The sequence below is a fragment of the Phalacrocorax aristotelis genome, chromosome 10 (assembly GCF_949628215.1).
Source record: "Phalacrocorax aristotelis chromosome 10, bGulAri2.1, whole genome shotgun sequence".
NCBI classification, from domain to species: domain Eukaryota; kingdom Metazoa; phylum Chordata; class Aves; order Suliformes; family Phalacrocoracidae; genus Phalacrocorax; species Phalacrocorax aristotelis.
The window spans coordinates 7,582,970-7,601,469 of NC_134285.1; the positions used below are offsets into that span (position 1 = coordinate 7,582,970).

Below are 18,500 nucleotides of genomic sequence, written 5' to 3' on the forward strand. Positions count from 1 at the left end.
TGCAAAAAAAAAAAAAAAAAAAAAAAAAAAAGAAGAAGAAAAAAAAAAAGACAGGGGTAGCGGAGAGAGGAATCTGCGCTAACAGCGTTGCGAAGTGTAAGCGCGGTCTGTGTGCCCAGGCCGGGAGCAGCGATTCTGCTCTGTCATCGTCTGGGCCGGAGAGCGGCCGGCCGCCTGCTCCCCCTCGCCCCCAGCCCCTCGCCGGAGCAAGGTCAACGCGGAAAGCCGTGTGCTCCGCTTCCTCCGGAGGAACGGTCTTTATTTTTAATCTGAGATCCTTGGGCTGTGATAATCCGTGAGCGTGGTGCGGCGTAATCTGCCCTCTCGCCTGCTGCCCGTAGCTGCTCAGCAGGCTCCGTGCCTGGGTGGCCTAATGGCTAATGGAGCTGGTGGTCCCGCGGCGGGGGCAGCCTCCGGAGTCCAGCAATTGCCGTCGATGGTTGTCTAAGGTTGCAGGCGGTCTGGGGGAAGGGACAAGCCACTCCAGTGGTCTTCAGGAGATCAGGCAGGCACGCTCTGGGCTGCTGATTTTGTCTTTGGCCAGGGGAGTCCCCTGGGTTTTATGGGCCTTAGCAGGGCTCAGTCACTGAGTGGGGCTGCAGTAGGAATGAGAAAGGTGCTTCTGCCTACCCACCACCAGCTTCCACAGACTCTTCTCAGTGCTGATCATGCTGGCCCATTTTTCCCTGGGTTAAGCAACTTTAAAGTATTTCTTTCCCCCCCCAAAATGTTCCCCTCCCCCAGGCTCCATCCAGCAGCATTCCCTCACTGGGGGCTTCTGCAGAGCCTCGTGCTCTGCACTGCCCTGAGGCACGTCCGTGCACTGTTACAGTGTCACCAAGTTCTGCACAAGGGAAGTCACTGCTTTTGCAACAGGAAAAAAAGATTGTTGAAAAAATAGAGCTGACAGGGCCGTGATCCTATGGACTGCTCTGTACCTTTATGGAGGCACAGGACTTGCTGTTCTAGGAGGACCTCTTAGTACCAGGGTTCAGAGGTACAGCTCACTGTAGATACAGCACTTTGATTCCCATGGAAGCCATTATGTCACCCTGGATCCTTCAAGTACGGGTGTACTTAATCATAGCAAAACATTTTGCTGTGGAGCCAGTGGCAAGGTTTTCCATCTTTTTCTACTTTTTCACCAAGACCAGCTCGGTTAAAGGGCGTCTGGTCAGTTGACAAGGACAGTAACGCTGGCTCCTTGTATGCCATTGCCTCCCACCGCTGCTCGATAGCAAGTCTGTACAGTTCTGCTTGGGAAATTGAGTTTGGTTCATAAGTTAACTACCTCTCTATGCAGTAAGTTAAAGTTCAGCTTATTTTAATGGAGTTTAGCAAGTTGGCATTTTAGGTCCATCAGGAAGAGCCTTGCAGTTTTGGTTCAAGTGGGGAACCCACTGCTGCTGGAAGGGCATATGATATGTGGTGGGGGTGCAGTTTGAATGGCATGTGGAAGACTATCAGTTTGGGTTTGGGTTTTTTTGGGAGGTTTTGGTGGTTTTTGTTTTGTTTTGGTTGGGTTTTTTTGTTTGTTTTGGTTTTTTTGCCCGCCTGTGGCTGCAGCCTCTCTCCTGCAGAGCTTCTGGTGCTGTCTCTCAGGAAAATCAGCTGAGCTGGATTATGAAACAAGCCCAAGGAGACAAAAGGAGGCAGGTGGAAACAGGAGCCTGTGCCTCAGGGAGTGGAGTGATGGAGGAGAGCAGCCTAAAGCCAGTGCTCTGGGAGGGGTGAGTGCAGGGTATGTAGCAGTTCCCTGTGTGTTGCTTATACTCCCTTTGCTGTGGCTTTTTTAAGGGGTTCTGGGTGAGCTGCTTGTAGTACCTCGTGTGAGGGCAGATAATATGACGCATTATCTGCTTTAGCATGGCATGATAGGGTTTGTGGGTTACAGGTTGTAGCTACGTGGATTTTTTTTTTCTTACTGTTTGATCAACTAAAGCTGAAGGCTATGGTATTAGGTGGGGGGTGAGCCTTAACAGGTACGATGAAGAGAAAGTTGCAAATTACTTAAATGAGTTCTTTAAGGTTGTTTGAATACATCTATTACTTTGCAGTAACAAAACAGAGTGTCAAACATGTTGTAACTCCACGTGCAAGAGTTATATAATGAAAGTGAGATTAGCTTTGAAACATAAGCAACTAAATGGAATTAACTGCATGTTTTTCAAAAGGTGAAATAGCAGTATTGCGAACAAGCGACTGATTCCTTGAAGCTACTTTTTTTTTTTTTTTTGTTCTCATCAGGATGACCTTTAGCGCATATTGGCTATCCAGTTAAATATGGTTTTATCTAAATTGTGTCTGCCTGTGAACTGAATCTCCCTAACTCTCTCCTATGAGCTTTTTGTCCCTTGAGCCTTTCAAACATTTGAGTTTTATCTGAAGATGGGAGACTGGTAGATGTACCATATTCCCCTCCGTAACTGACCTTTGTGGACAAGTTTTGCCAGGGCCAGAGTTCCCTAGAGACGTGAATAAAGAGCTGTCTGATTTCTGTGCATTTCTTCTTTCACCTTCCTTCTTTTTGGTGGGATTCACACAAAGAACTGAGTCTTTCTTTTATGAGATTATACTTAGTACTTTTGGGAGGACCTTTCTATAGTGTAAATAGCACCCGTATATTGGTGAAGGCAAAATATTGAAATGGCAAGTGTCACCAGCTGGAGAATCTCCTGTGATGATCTTCAATGGAGTTATGGCTCTATTGGCCTGCAGCTAACTGCTCTGAGGTGCCTATCAAAGGCAAGGGCCACCCCACCCCATTTACTAAATAATTGGTAACACCTGCTTTTAGCAAGTCTGATTAAAAAGACCCATGGGGTCTTTCAGGGCACTGTTCTCTAGTACCCCTCGTTCCCTGGTGACTTAGGCTGAAGAGTCCCGGTAACACAGATGTGGGCAACTCCTGGTGTGATCCTCTGTACCTCCTGTGGGTCACTTGGGCTGGTGCTATTCTTACGTGAACAAGAGCATGTCTCTCAGCTCTGGTGCCAGCCTTTTTAAAGTCTTGGGAAATACCTTACAAACTGGCTAACTTGGGCTGCCTTCAGTGTGACGTTATCTGTTCCTGTTGACAGTCTGCAGGTATATTTTTCATTAAATTGCCTGATATCTTTCAGGCTTCAGTCTTTCCCAGCAGGGATGAGCAGATGCTGCTACCAGAATTGGATTTTTCTTTTGTCCTCTTATTCAATGCAATAAAGCAAGCTTTAAAGGAAAATAACATCAGATAATTCTTTGTTTCTCAAATTAGTATGTACAAATGCCTTTACCTATTGACATGGTCATCTGTGAAATAAGATGCACTGGCTAGTTGGCAACCACCAGCAGAGAGCAAGCTTGTGGTTTTGCTTTGGACAAAGAGCATCGTGTAATTGTGTTTTCTGAGCCTTTCTTCCTCCATCCTGGAGACTGTTAATGATCAACACCAGTAGTATAGTATAGCCCTTCTGTGCCTCTAAGCTGTGCTGATTGGTAATGCAAGTGAATGAAGCTAAGACACGTGTAGCTTTTCCCTCTTCGGTATGGGCCCCATCTCTAGCACAAGGAGGGTACCCGCCTCCCTTCTTTCCCATTCATCTTTCCCATAAATAGGCGCAAGAATAATACCCTGCGCTTGTTTTGGAGCCACTGTCCCTTGGGTGTGAATGAAAGGGTTTCTCCTGCCTCGCTAATCATCTATTTGGGAAAAGAGAGTAAGTGACAATCTCACGTTTGCATTCCTGTTGGTGGCCCTGTGGTGCTGGCAAGGAGCCTGGTGTTTGGGCCAGGCTGGAGATGGGAACCCACATATCTGCTGAGGTGGCTTTTGATTAGGAAGCCGCATGTTGTAAATGTGTGAAGCCACTGAAATAAGTCAGGAGCTGGGCTGCAGGTCAGGATAGCCTGGAAATTGGGCAGCAGGTACAAGATAAGGAGCAGGCAGGCTCTGGGACCAGGTCTAAGGGCTACCAAGGCTGCTGCAGCTTCCCAGGACAATCGCACTGCTGTCTCTGGGCACGTGTGAGTTTGCAGGAGAGCTCTTGTACTTGTGTTGGGATCTGGGGTGTGTGTGACCCACCCCAGTAAGGAATGGCTCCCTTTTCCTGCTGCAAGGGAAGAAATGGGGATTTGTGTCCAGCCAGCTGGGTTTCAGCTTTACCTCCTTGCCTATGTACCTCGATGGGCTGGCCCCTTCACTTGCACTGAAAACGCAGTGTTCGCATGCAACCTCTCCCTGGTTTCAGACATTTGCCTTCAAGGCTTGGAGTTGATGGGAAACTGAAAATTTTTGGTAACTGCTAACTGTTCAACCTCGTCTTCAAACAAGATTTAACCACAGAACTTGTGTGTGCGGAGCCATAGGATCTTTGTAATAATGCCCGATTTGGGTAGTTTCAGAAGTTAGTTGCTTATTATTTTACTTTCCAAGGTCTTGGGCTCAGGAAGTAAAATGTAAATATTTCTGCTTACCTTAACTCTATGCCTGCTTATGGAATTCCAGTATGGGGCAAACAGCTTTTAATTTCTGCTGCGCTGTGTGTTGGACCAGCATTACCCCACGATTGCTAACATTATGTAAACAAGGAAATAATCAGCTCTTAATGGAATATTATGACATTAAGTTATTGCATATAGCTAATTTCAATAATTTCAATGAAATCAAATCCCTTACATCAATTCTTTATTTTCTTTTTTTGGCCATTGAATTAAAATATTTCCTCTGTTTTCTTGGAAGCAGTTGAATGTTGTTAGAAATTTTACATTGAATTACTACATTCACAGGCAAAGATTGCTTTGGATCTAGCAGGCTTTTTATTTGATATTACAAATTAACACTAAGCACTTCTTTTTGCATGTTCTACCTTTGTTTTATTTAACAGCACAATTAAGAATTCAGGAGAGGTTATTGTCGTATATCCTGACATTTCTTCATTGTTTTGTGCATGATTTAATAGCTTATCTGCTGGTGAAATCTGTCGATGTTTATTTTCCCCATTTTTGTCTACTTGCCTCACTGAGCAGTGACAATGGTCAGTGTATGTGATAATGTATTCAGGTAAATAAATGAAGCATGGCTTTGGGTGAGTAAACAAACCCAGCTATTATTTTCTGTTATAACGGTTTACAGCCTTCTGATGTAAAGCCTGAATGCAGCAGGGCAAACTGTAAGTCAGGCCTGATTGCACATTTTCAATCCACGTAATATTTTTATTGTTACTTCTAATGGAACAATGGATTTTCCTTTCTGAAAGTCTCTGTCTATGATGCTGAAAGTCCTGAGGGCACTACATGCCTTGCTTAGCCCCTGTGGTGATGCTGCCTAGGATGCTTTTTCTGCTCTCCCTCGCTTTCCTTCTTCTGAAGATTCATGTACTGACCCACTTTATTTGTGCTTTGCCTTATAAACACAGATCGTGCTGGCAATCTGATGGGTACTGCATATTAACCTCCCACACTGTGAAAATAGCCTTTATTGCTAAAGAATATGCTTGATAATTAACAGAAGGCAATTCTATAAGCTTGATTTCACAGTCAACTTGGTGTATGAGGGATCAGCGATACCTGTTTGAAGTGGGGTACTAATATATTTATTTTTTTTTTAAATAAAGCAAACTAATGTTGTCTTGGTTGCCTTCCACTCCAGGAATTCATTAGCTACATAATGTTTTTTTTAACAAACTTTGACCAAATCTCCTCTTCCCTGTCAAACAGGCAGTGTGGCCAGCCATTGCTTCCTGTAATGGTTTTGCTAAGGTTGACTGGAGGGGCACTGAGCTGCAAGCTTGAGCTAAATAGTGATGAAAGGAGGGACATGTGATTGGTTTCCCCTGTTACCAGCAGAGCTGGCTGGTACTGTCAAATCATCTAAGCTGGGCAAAGGGTAGCTTGGCCTGGAAATGCATCACCAGCCTCAAATGATTTCAGAAAGCCAAAGCTTCCAGCTTCAGCCTGTTGCTTTGAGCATTCCCATTCTTTAATTTGGGATACAATATTCTGGATGATCCAATCCGGAGGTTGCTTGATAAACCTGTGGAAAGCAGAGGAGTCATTATTATATTAAGGCAATGAAACAGAAGGCTTTTCCCTGCCTGTTTATTACTCCTCAGCTGTTGCTGCTGCGTATCAAGGGTTAGCTCCTCAGCTGGTATCAGCTGGCCTTGATTTCAATGAAATGCCATCTAATTATATCAGCTGAGAATCTGGCCCACAATGCTTAATTCTTCCATTGGCTGGAACAAAGAGCTGCCTGGCAATGCAAGAACAAAACCTGTTATTGTTGTTGCTAGAGCAATGTGATTGGCCTGTGGAAGGATCACATTTGCTCTAGTCATTCAAGTGGAGTAGTAATCTTGCATGTAGCTACATTACTGAAAGCCTGAAAAATTGCCTTCTTAAGTGGTAGGATGTCATAAAGAAAATTAGCTGTTAGGAGGTTGTATTCTTATCTAAAAATGATTATTTAAACTAAGTCAAAACAAATTATCTTGATGTGCATGACATAAGACCATGTGCTACTTGAGTTATCATAATTTCATCTTCCTATAACAACTGATTGCTTTAAAAAGAATTGTGATCAAATAACCTGTATTCCTTGCGGACCTTCTGAGTTCAGGTAATAGTGCATGAATCTTTTTAAAGTGTATAAAGCATGGCTTGCTAAACTACACATAAAATCATTTTGCAGATTCATTAAAATTGATGGAGCTACGTGATTTATGCCTGGAGAAAATGTGTCCTGATGCTAAAACAAGATGTAGTTACACATGCACACAGGAAGCTTCTGCATGCTGCAGTGTGCAGTCACACACAGACCCGTTTGAGTGCATACAAAGACAGAATGCATGCACACATCAACAGTTTAATTGTATATTGAAGAAGCTGTTCTGGGAATTATTTTTGTTGCTGTCTAATTTCGGTTTGTGTGGATGTTTTGACTTAACTTGAGCCTTCTTCCTCTTGGCTGGCTAAATTTTCAATCAGATAATTTTAAAAAACCTGTGGAAGTAAGAGAGCAAACCACAAAGACATTTTAAGCATGCCACAGACTGAAATAGAAATTAAAATACTAATAAAAAGCCCTCATGGGAGAGTCTTACAACTAGGCAGTGTAACATAGCAGGCTGTGAATTGCTCTGCCCCAGGAGACACCGGGACTTTTCCCAACTTGGATGTTCCCTGGCTATGTGATGCTGGAAAGTTGCTTCAGTTCTTCCTCATCTGATAGCAAGGCTACCCTAAAGCATTCTGAGATCTATTAATAAAAGCTGTTACAGGGGAGAGACGATGATGTTTTAGGTCTCGCTTCTTTGGAGAATAATTTGTCTCTTGACTTTAACCCCGCAAGAAACTCAAACTCTTAAGAACGTTCTATATAGGAGGCTCTGAAACACTGGGACTTTAGCTGAGTCCTTGAGTCATGAAACCCCTTAAACTTATTAGTGTCCTTGTGTATATACACAATCGTGTATCCCGAAGGACAGCATGATGTGACTGGAAGTGCGAAGCACAATGTGTCTCTCTAATGAGAGAAGGCCTTGTGAGAACACCTTTGCACCTTCTGTTTTCCCCAGGCCCCTCTGTTTTCCTCCTTTCCTGTATTTTTCTTGCGTCCTGTCCTTAAAGTGTTTTCTTGGACACTTCAGAAACGATCACAGATCTGCTTCTGGTGATTTGGTGTTAAAGACACTGAAAACTTTGATCATGGAGGATTCCTGTGCAATAGTTGTCACTTAAAAAAAACCCCTAATTCCCTCTTTTCTCAACAGATGACGATATTTTCGTTGACTAATCAAGCCTTGACACAGAACTCGCTAAGCTTAGAGAAAGGCATGCAAAAGGCAGGTGCTCGAGTTTCCAGAAGCCCTTTTTCTCTCCTACCTCACGAATTGTCGCTTAGCAGGTCATAGTGAAAACGTAATTTTGTAAAAAATTTAAGTTTAAAAATGTACACTCTTTGTGTTCCTAGTCCCCAACAATTATTGGGTTTTTCTTAATTAACTTGGTGTGAGATTCCTTTTTAATGAATTGCCACTTGCCCTGCAGTTGAAGTCTCTCCTTGCCTGATTTTGTCAGGGTGTCCTTGTACTGCTGTACCCCTGCCAAGGCAGCAGCTCTAATCCCAGCCTGCATGGTTCCTGCTTCACACCCTTGAGATCTGAATTAAACCATTGTAGGCTGAGTTAAGGTGTGCCCAGGGCTGGCTTGGCCTTTCCCTTGATGGGGATGTGGGGAGTCTGCTATTGGCTTGCCAAGGGAGGTGGTGAGAGTCTCTGGTCTGTGTCTCCCTCCCCTCCCATCAGCAGGATGGGGCTTCCTGGAACCATTTTCTTGTCAGTGATTTACACTCTTTTGGTCCTAAGTTTGTCCATCTTTCCCCAAGGGTTTTTTCACACTGTCTCACTTTCTTGGGTTGTTCTATTGATATGCTGTGATAGTAAACTCTAGTGATTAAATACGGTTATTTTGCATTTGCTGTTGAAGGTGGGAGGATGTGTGTAGCCCTCACAGTAAAGCAACTGTGCTGTTATGAGGGAGGGATGATCTATGAGTATGGAGGGTGTCAGGGTGCTGGGGGCAGGTTTGTTTTCTGGCTCCCTTATTTCTTGGGCTTCTCCAAGGGCTGGGTTCAAACACTTGAGACAGCTTAGGTGCCTGAGCTGGAAGCATAATTGCTGTAGACTCCCTTGCAAGTCAGACCTAATTGCTCTTGAGGTTGTCACTTAGTTAAGAGAGACCAACACAGGTTTCCATGTATAGGTTTGATTTATCTGCTGTGTCTCTTCAGAGGGGGAAGGCTTTGAGGCAGGGCCTATCCTTTATTCTGTGTTTGTACAGTGCCTGCAGCAAGAGAGCAGTGTCCTCAGGTGGAACCCAGGTTAGAAGGATGGGGATAATATATATGCACAGCACCTGTAATCCAGTGGTGGAAGCAGTTGCTCACTTACCTTCTCTGCTGGAAGATAAAAACTTTGGGCAGTTGCCAAGAAATGTGTCAAGGTTATAACTCTCGGGTGGGCTGCAAACATGAATGTCAGACATGCAAAGTGAAAGTGGTTTCAAGTGCAGGCTTTTTTCTTCTCTGGGTCTTTGAAGATTGAGGTAACTTAAAAAGAAAAAAAAAAAAGGTTTCCATGGAAATTTTTGAAACCAAAGGAGTGAATATTAGTGTGTGCTTTGTTCTGTGTTCTTCACAGCTGATAGAAGTCACAGTGTAAATGGACCTAACTGCTGAGTGACCTTTGACAAAACCAGATAGGAAGTCTTTGTTGTTGTCAGTGATGGTGATTTTTTTTTTTTTTTTTTTTCAAGGTAAGAAATCTTTTTCAATGAAGTGATTCACTAGTTTTAACTGAGACAGGGACATGGTGACAAGATAAAGATTGCAGTGAGTAACAAGGCTCAGTCAATTATTGACTAGCCCATCTCGGCACCTTTGTTGTCTCTGCTGACAAAATATCATGACCTTTGCATAGAGAGCTGAGCCTGCAGGAACCAAACATTGACCATTCTGGTTGTCACTGTGAGAAATGAACTTTTTCTTGTTATAAAGTGAATTGAATTCTCTCCTTGTAAAGCTTTTCCTATTATCTTTTAGATTAGCATTCTGTACATGGTTGTCTGCTGATTTCTGTCCTTTCTCATAGGAAAACATGCAGAATAGGTACAAGCCAGTGAAGTAGCCGTTGTCTTATAAAATATTTCAGAAACTCAAGTAAAGCTAGCTAGAGCTGCACTAGCGTGTCCCAGATCTCAGCTGGGACCCTTTAGACAGGACTGCTGTACATACAAATGCTAATAGGGTGACTCGTATAAATACAGATCCTTCTTTAGATGGCATATCTGCTATTTCTATGGGAGCTAATAGTTTCAAGAGCACCAGGAGTTTGTAGTAACAGTGGCTGCAAAGCTCTGCTATGCTCGCATTTTGTTGTGTGAAGGTCTGAATCTCCCTCTCTCCATTTGTCTTCAAATATAGATTGTGCCCTTCTGGCAGGTTAGTCAGGGCACAGGGACTGGACTTCTTTGTGCCTTTTGCATAGGTCTTACTCCTTTCAGCACTGATGTGGCCAGAAAACTGAGAAAGGGCTAATGCTTGAGATCCCCAAGGGGGTAGTGCCCTGCCTCTGGAGCTCCTTGCCTTGATGTGATGGGGAAGAGGCTGTTGCAGTTGGATCATTTCCCCTCAGCTTGAGGTGGCAGCAAAACCCAGCTGGCCTCCTTGGTTGCTCACTGAAGTCAACAGAAGCTCTGATTATGGATCTTCGGCTTGGCAGTTTGATATTCAAGGACCGAACAGATTGAATTGAAAGGCTGGTGAAGCCCTTGCGCATAATGCCATCACCATGAGTAAAGGTCCTGCTCAGCTCATGGTGGAGACCTTGTGCATAACACCATCAATGTGAGCAGAGGTCCTGCTCAACTCACTGATGGTCAACACTTTGCTGGAATAAATTCTGCCAGACCCATGTTCATAATATTGGAGACATTTGCATAATGTAAGATAATGTAAGATTTTGCTTGTTATCTATAAGGTCCACTTTAGAATTCCAGTCTACAAATGGAAGTGAGGTAGGTAAGTCAAGTGCTAGGGGTAATGAAGTGAAAATTAAGTTTGAACATTTGTATTTAGTTAAGATGTGGAGTGATGCAGTAAGGTTCCTGGTATCTGATGGCTTCTGTGCCACAGATAACAAATAAGGCAGCAAGAAAAATCAAAATTCCATGAAGAGTAAAGTAGCAGCAAATCCAAAAAGACATTGAAACTGGTAGGGTTTAAAAAAAAAAGCTTTTGGAAAGAAACATTAAAAGGATAAACATCAAAGGAAGAACAAAAGGAAATAGGGACAAATAAAGAACAAACTTATAAAGCAAAAGAACAAAATGTCTTATGCAGAAGGACTAAAAATGAAGGACATGAAGAAATAATGAAACAAGGGAATAACAGTATGAGATGCAGCTTTGAGTATCATTTGTGTAGGTGCTCACAGTCCTATATAAACACTTGCTTCATACTTCCTGTTTTGTCTTTCATTTATTTTATTATTCCTCAACCCAGAGAAGATAATTATAGGTTCCTTCTAATAATAATTACAGGAAAGCTATGCCTTCTACCTCTAGTATGTAGGGATAGCACAGAAATAGCACTGTGGGTAGTCAAGAGCTGCTTGGATGCTTTGCTTTGCACCACTGGCAGCGGCAGAAGTGGCCAGAGGAGTTGCAGATGGCAAAGGGCAGGGCGCTGGTATGTGTTTCAGTTTGGTAGGGTTGGTGCATAATGGTAGGGTGAAGGCTGTGTGAGGATGGGGAGGAGGCTGCTTTCCCTAGGGGGTCTCTGATGGAGGTCTGACGATGTGTGACTTCTCCTGTCTGCCACCTACGGAGAGGTGCAGAACATATGAAGTACTACTGCCAATAAAGCCTATAGGGTTACTTCAAGCACTAAGGGAGATGCTATTTAGCAGACTTTTGGCATGTACCTGTTACTTGAAAGCTTGATACGGAGATCAGCGTATAAATTAAGGCCAAAAAGTCCTACTGTGCAGCTGCTCCGAGTGTGCTCCCCCTGCCCCGACGCTCAGGGCACAGTGACAGCAGCGCTGGGGTAAGGGACGAGACTTGCTGTGGGTGCACACTGTAACACGCCCAAGCACACTCCAGGGCGAACCCTGCACAGAAGTCACAGAGCTTAATCTCTCTGTTTGCTACCTGTTTTCGTGTTATAAACCTATGACAAAATGGGAGTGAAATGTCTAGTGGATCTTGTAAGTCCAGCCAGACCCAAACTGTTTTCCTCATAAAGGACTTCAAGGAAAGCAGCTGAACCTCCCCTTCCGTACTTGGCCTGGCATTTTGGTTTATTCTCAGAAGGGAGACATCAGCATTGCTGCAAAACAGTTCAGGAGGGGTAAGGATGCTGGAAGGCACTGAAATACAAATAGCCTTACCCCATAGGGAAATACTGGCAGTTTGTATGCCCCTGTAGCCTCTTTTCCACCATTAAATTTATAAAGGCTATGTTCTGATGCAGCAACGCTTTCTCATCTGCTCCTTCATTACAGTGGCAATAAGGAATGGGCGAAGACTGCAAATGTGCTCCTGTTTGTACCCCACAGTAAGTGCCATCTAAAGGAATTTGGTTCTTCACCTCCTGGTACCTGACAGCCGGGAGGGCTGAGAGACAAACAGCAGAAAAGGAGAGCGAGGAGAGAAAGGGACTCGGGCTCAGAGGTGAGAGACACAGCAGCGGCAGTTGCTTCTGAAGCCTTTTGATAGAAAGGTCCGTGGAAAATGATTTTCTCCTTCTCTTTGCTCTCCAGACCCCAGCGTTCAAAGGGCAGGCAGTGACTCTGCTGCCAGCTGGATCCTCCAGAAGTGCTATTCTTTTGACTTGGGCAGGGTTTCCCCCAGTAGTGGGAAAACTTACCCTGGGTGCTGAATATGCACATTTGCATTCTTGAAACCCAAGCTGAACTTTTATTTAGTCTTTCTGAGTCATGATTAAAAAAAAAAAACAAAAAAAAAAACAGGAGTCACAGTTGTGGCAGAAAGCAGCAGAAACGGCTTTCTGGCACAAACATATGCAAGCTTTATTTCTTGAACGATAATTTCCCATGGAAGTTTAACCTTTTAAGGACACTAAAGTTAAATTGAACTGCAGGTTGTGTAATGTAAAATGGTATTGTCAATCTGGCAATTCTGACTGCCGTAGAGTGGTAGCACAATATGAAAGAAACAGTACACCCATATTTAGAGAAAAAAAAACCAAGGAGCTCTTCCCAGAGTCAGCATTAATGCTGCTGTCCCTGTGTGAATATGGCCATGTCATTTAATTTCATTGCATCATCTGAAAATGGGTGTGAAATTAGTACCATATGCAGCCAGCATATAAAGGCCAGGGGAATAAACCACAGCAAGAGAAGATCACATTGTCCTTAAAGAGGAAAAATTTGAGACTGTATATGTGAAACAGCTGTACTTTCTCATCGGTCCAGTGGGTGAGTGGGCACACGGTGAGCGCTTGCCCTGCTTGGGGTGAGGGAAGCCAGTGGCATCGCTGTCATGATCTGCTGCAGAAGGTAGATGAGCCTTGTAACTCACCCTGTTGAGGACTGTCCCCTAATGGCAATGAGCTGGGACCTACATGTTCTAGGGGCTGGCTGCAGCTGGGGCGGCCTGGCCAGACAGATGTGCCTTTGCTGATAATAACAGGAATTGCCTTACGAGCAAAGCTCCATCTGGGTTGCTTGCGTAAGCTGCGGGGTATTGGCTCATCTTCTCCTGGACAGGTTATGTAATCGCATCAGAAATCAAATATACAATTTGGATTTCACCTTTTTCTGAACATCTGGCTGTTTGTGTTTTAGGCCTGCTGATTTTATAAGGGTCCTGGTTAGAAATAGGTCTCTGTGCATGCAGGCATGGAAAACAAGTGCTGAAAGGTTGCCAAGACAATAACCTTGGAATTAATTTTCAAATTTAAGTGAATATCTTTATTTTCTCCACTCAGCCCAAAGTTTCAGTAAGAGCAGCATTGTGGTGTATTGACCTCTCTAGGTCTAATTCAGTGCTTATTTGAAAGAGTCCCTCTCATCTGTAAGACTGCATTGCCCCCTTTGAAATCAGGAGAGGAGAGGGCACTGGAGCCCTGCAATGAGCAAGGATGTGACCTGAAGCTGGTGGTAGCTACAAAAAGAGTCCAGTTGACTTCAGCAGGCTTTGGGGCGAGCTTGTAAAAGGCTGCTGGCAAGGAACTCTGCAGTGCCCTTTTACAGCATTTTAATTTCTTCCCGTTGATGGTCTCAGATAGTCTGAACCCACTGACCTTTGGTGCATGCTGATCATCTTCTGTTTTTCACCAGGGAAGCAAAACTCAAGACAAGTTTTGCTGGAGAATTTTCAGAGAAGTGATTGCAGCTTTTAATTTGCCTGACTTACTGGCTGAGGTCCATGTTGGCAGATATTTCAGTAGCTCATTATCGTTGGAGGCTTTTCTCAATGTGTGTTCTTTAAAGCTATGTTCAAGGTGTCTGGTACACCCTGATCTGTGTCCCTTTTACAGCCAGCTTCAGGATCCCCTTCTCAAGTAAGCAAAGTCAATGGGGTTGTATGTCATGGCAGCAGCATGTAAACATAAAGAAAGGTTTCACAGTCTTGTTCTTAATGTTTCTTAATCCCAGGAACTTTGAGGAAATATGAAGATAAGTATGATAGTCTGTTCCTTCAAAGCACCCCCCCAGCATTTTTAACTGCATTTCTAATAATCGTAGCAGATAATAAATACAATACATGCACCCATGCACATAAAACAGCATTATTTTGTGTTTAGTCCATGTGTTTCATGTAGAAATCTGGATGACAGCCAGATCAGTAAATGACTCTGATTTTTAATGGAAATCAAAAACACAACAGATGTACTGTATACTGAAAAGAGTTAAAAATAACCGTTTGCAATCTCTATGCTTGCCTTTAAACAAGATACGTAATATACAGAGCAGTGGTTGTTTAGCATATGGAGACTTTAACATTAATAACCGCCTCCATTATTTCTGAGAGTTTGCCAGGTTTATGCAGGGAGACCTTGAAGTTAATGACAAGTTCCATAGACAGGACTTCTGCTAACATTTTAAGCACTCTCTCCATGTTCAAACCCTCTGATTGCTGTGAGCTGTGAAAATCTTTATGTCCACTTGCATCTGACACTAACTTTTGTGAGATGTGCAGATGCCTAACAGAAGTTCGTTCCCATCTCTGCCCTACTGGGGAGCTGGGTATTTTTATTTGGTTTGTAGCTGGGTAAACTGAGAAGTTGATTCTGGGTCACATGCAAACTTCTTAATGCTGGTGCCTCTTTCTTATGACTGGCACCAATTCTTTCTCATTACAAATCAGAATAACTAGTTCAGCATTACATGGAGGATTGGCTGCATCTGGCAAAACTGGATTAATTCCAATGTGCTGCGTAACTCCAGACTATCTGCAATCCTTGAGGAAAAGGATTTGTCTTTAAGAGTTTAAGTGCTGTCCCAACGTTTACATCTTCCAGTGTGCTTGGCCTCACTGCAGCTGTCAAATGACTAGGGAATGAATCTTTATGTAAATAACTTTGACAATATACATTTGTAAGCTGGTGTAAAGAAAACCATTTTATTCCTTTATGAATGTTATATAGTGGAAAAGCTTCATCTCCACATCACACTTACACTATAATGCACAACAGTTTTAAATAGTCTCTGTGTAAGATACTCTGTAGACTCAGAAATAAGTTTTAGGAACAGTTACCCAAATTACCTTAAAGGCTGATTTTTAAAGAGGAATTTTACCTACTTCTGCCAACTTCCATACAGTACAATTTTGACTCAGTATGTTGCTCTTTTTTAAAAAAAGGACTTGTTTCCTTAGAGTGCTAAAAAAAGAACTTTCAAACGCCTTGAAACTATAGTGATGAAGTTATGCTGGAGAAACCAATATTATATCTTTCATCATTTGTCTGGTGTCCTTGCCAAACTTCTAATTTAGCACTGCACAGTAGTGCACCAAAGTGAGTCATGAATTCTTCAGTATAATTACCATGCAGTGCAAAACCGAGGCTACAGAAGTCTGAACCTTTTCCTGTCTGTCGTTTTTCCCTTCTACTAGCTTTTCAAATACCATATGCTTTGCAGAAAAGCTGTGCATTGCATCACAGCTTCAACCCTGCTCTGAGCAGATATGATTAAAAGCTGAATTTTGAGTTAATAACTAGAAGTCCTTTTCTGTGGGACAGGCACAAAAGAAAAATGTGTTTGGATTATTTTTGCAGATAGAATGTGGTTTTTAGGGAAAACAGACTGGTAGAGACAGCCACTGTAGTTGTAGGACTTGATAGGAGATCTGACTAAATGCTGAAAGACAGTCTTGTTGACATTTTAAAATTAGTTTTTCCTTGAATTGATTTATATCCTCATATTTGTCTTGCCCATGCATTTTTAGAAAGTGATCCTTACATGAGGCAGTTGCAAAGGGCAACTGGAAAGCATGTGCATTCGTTCAGGGTCTGGCCCCAGGAATAACTCAATTGCGGAAGGGTCCCAATGACTTTGTGTATTATCAGTGAGATGCAAAGGTGCGCTTGCAATCTGGAGTATTTCTGCTGTATCCAAATTCACATGCATTCAAGCGTGTTCATCAAGGATCACTAATTTTTACCTGTTTTATAAGCGCATACAAGGGCTCAACTTCTAAAAAGTTGTTACAAAATAAAATTATCTAAAAAGTGGCTAACAAGTGAAGTCTTTCTTCAAAGAGCTGTTTCAAGCTGGTTTTGAAATTTTACGTCTCCCAGGTTGCTGCTCTTAACTGTTACTTTCAACAGGAGTCTGGAGTGGATAAGAACTTAAAAATTCAACACAACTTCCCCAGTACAGGGGAGGCTTAAGTTAGTTCAGACTGTGCAAGAAGATGAATCATATTTGCAAACATGCTAGCTTAAATGTGTTGATATATTAAATATTACCTCTGTATTTGACTTATTCCTGCCTCCCTGTCTGTGTTACGGGATGATTGCAGCACAGGTGCTACCGGAGCATAAAGAGTTGAGTTGCTACAGATCTGGGGGATTTCACTTCCTTCAGCTTCTGTGAGGATGGCCAATGTTCAGTGGTATTTTGTTTCTAGGCGTTGTGAAAAACTGCTTCCTGAGCTCTTAACTGCATAAATTTGCTTCCTGCAGAAGGCACAGGAAAACGTGGTTGCATTTCTGAAGGCATAATTACATTTCAGAGAGATACTACAGAAAGACTGCCATTGCAAACTCCAGTTACATGACCCTCCCCACCTCCTTCTTAGTATTTCCCTATCTGACAGGGGATTGTGCCTTTTGGACATAGGTCTATTCAACAACTATAGATGAAAGATGATTCTTCTCTAACTGCGACCGTGGAAAAACACAATGACAAAAGATGTTACAAACTCCCGTTGCATTTTGGGAAAATTCTTCCCCTCTTTCCCGATTACTGTGTGGGTTGCCATATCCTGATTCTGCCGTGTGCCTCAGCCCTGCACTTGTTTCATGCTTGGATAAAGGCAATTAAAGCAAAGGGCTTGCTCATGTGAGTGAGGTCACACAGATGCAGGAGCACTTGCGCTTTGCTGTCACTGTGCTCTACCCACACCACTAACAAAGTTCTCAACCACCCCTTCTCAGTAATTGCATTAACTCAGCAGTCTGACGATTTCCCAGACATGTAATTTCTTTCTCTTTCATAACTGTGTTTATAGGGATACACTGTGGTGAGAAGTTAATCCTACATCCATGCTGAATTAGATGTCTTGAGGTTTTTTGCTGAAATGGACTGTTTCAGAACTGCAGTGTTGCTGTTGTAGGAGCTTATATAGGGGTGAGACTACCTAAGCTAATGAGTCATGTACACACTATTCCTGTGCTTGGAAGTTGAATAATAAGTTATATATAGAGAGAGTATTGTTCTTCAGGTTATGGAGATGTTAGGCTTGTCTGTTATGTGATGTGATCTCTCTTCAGTTGCTGCAGCATCAACACTGTTTCTCCCAATTAATTTTTTGTAGTTCCACAGATGCACGAAGAGCACAAGTAAAACCACTTTCTTAGAGTCCACAGCCTAAGCATGAGTGTACATCAAGAGGAGGTAACAGCAAATGATAGAACGTACTTGGTACGGAAGACAACATAATTATGTGAGAAACTAGTGTAATCACCTGGGACAGGTGAACAGATCAATTGTTTCAATGAGAGCATGTTGGATGGAAGACTTAGACAAGAGTTGCTCAGAAAGCGCTTATGCCAGAGATAAGGCATGGTGGATCAAATCCAGTGGGACACTTCAGGCACAGGGACAGCACAAACAAACCTGTGATTATGATAGCTGCCTCAGAGATGGGTTCTGTCTGAATGCTGCGTTACTTTGATTTTTGTCAGTAAAAGTCTGATGCAATTAGATGAATTGCTCTGTGAACTTGACACTGCAAGATGCTGAGGAGACTGGCCCTGATCCAGCAAAGCACTTAAGTGATTCCATTAGCTTAAATGGCACTACCTGCATGCTTAATATTAAGCACGCACTTAAGTGCTTTGCTGGGTTGATGCCATTGTGTACAATGGGTGGCAAGATCAGATTCGTAGTGATCACCAGACTCCTGCTTTGGTTTTCGCATGCAGGAGGTCTGTATGGTTTCATTTAGTGCCTCTTTAGGCCTGCTCTTCAAATTGTGATTTTGATCAAAATAAGCGGCAACACTATACAAAACACCCCCGAAAAGTGCTTCTTACAGAATTTCTACAGCGTACAGTATCAGGAACTGTTCACCCAGAGTAATGCCAAACTGAGCCATTCCAGCTAACAACACTAAAGTGTTTGAGGCAGTTAAATGCAGAGATTGATGCCTTGTAACCTGTGAATGTTGTCTGGGAGCAGTTGAAGAATATTATTTGAAATGGCTAATGCTCTTGACTGAATGAAGGCCACATAGCCAGATGCCTAATGACATCTTTGGATTAAACG

At 42.9% G+C, this 18,500-nt stretch overlaps 1 long non-coding RNA gene across 1 annotated transcript; it reads left to right on the top strand.

Annotated features, from left to right (window-relative positions):
• Window positions 1–3: 3 nt before the first annotated feature.
• LOC142062514 (uncharacterized) lies at window positions 4–16,232 on the top strand. The gene is made up of 3 exons (XR_012662464.1): window positions 4–1,730; window positions 12,045–12,213; window positions 12,303–16,232. It is a non-coding gene; the product is annotated as an uncharacterized LOC142062514 (long non-coding RNA).
• Window positions 16,233–18,500: the final 2,268 nt, after the last annotated feature.